The sequence below is a fragment of the Trachymyrmex cornetzi genome, unplaced genomic scaffold (genome assembly GCF_001594075.2).
Source record: "Trachymyrmex cornetzi isolate Tcor2-1 unplaced genomic scaffold, Tcor1.1 scaffold1251, whole genome shotgun sequence".
Lineage (NCBI taxonomy): Eukaryota > Metazoa > Arthropoda > Insecta > Hymenoptera > Formicidae > Trachymyrmex > Trachymyrmex cornetzi.
In genome coordinates this window covers 39,648-40,191 of record NW_017295819.1, presented here as the reverse complement: position 1 = coordinate 40,191, position 544 = coordinate 39,648, and positions in this window count along the sequence as shown.

Genomic DNA, 544 nt, shown 5'->3' with positions numbered 1-544 from the left:
AAACGTATATGAAAGTCTAGGGAAATACTATAGTATACGTAACGTATACTGTAGCATTTCCCTAGACTTTCATATACGTTTCGTTTCAAGAATAGAGCCCCTGGTCAAGATCAAAGTCAAGGTCATTATCTTACTCCTCGCTTGAAACCATACAACTTTGCTATTGGACATTTTCTCCAAAATGCATTCTAACTGAAGATATTAGGGGGGTCCGATACTTTTCGATGACCCTGTATATATAGACTACGCAAAAAAATTAAAGGATCACTTAGTCCACCTCAAAAATAGGTAAAAATTCAGAAGAGTGTAACTTCGTAAAAAATGATTATAACGAGATTTTTAAACGAGCATTTTAAAACTTGAAATCTCTACTTTTGAAATCGGTAATCGATATTTCGATCTTATTGATTTTTTTATGTAGCTATACGAATAGAAATGTTTATCCATCAAATCTGAAAATTTTGTACAAATTTTACAAAAGTTTATGGCATGAACTAAAAATCGCACACAAATGCGGTTTTAAACAGTCGAATACATATGTGTG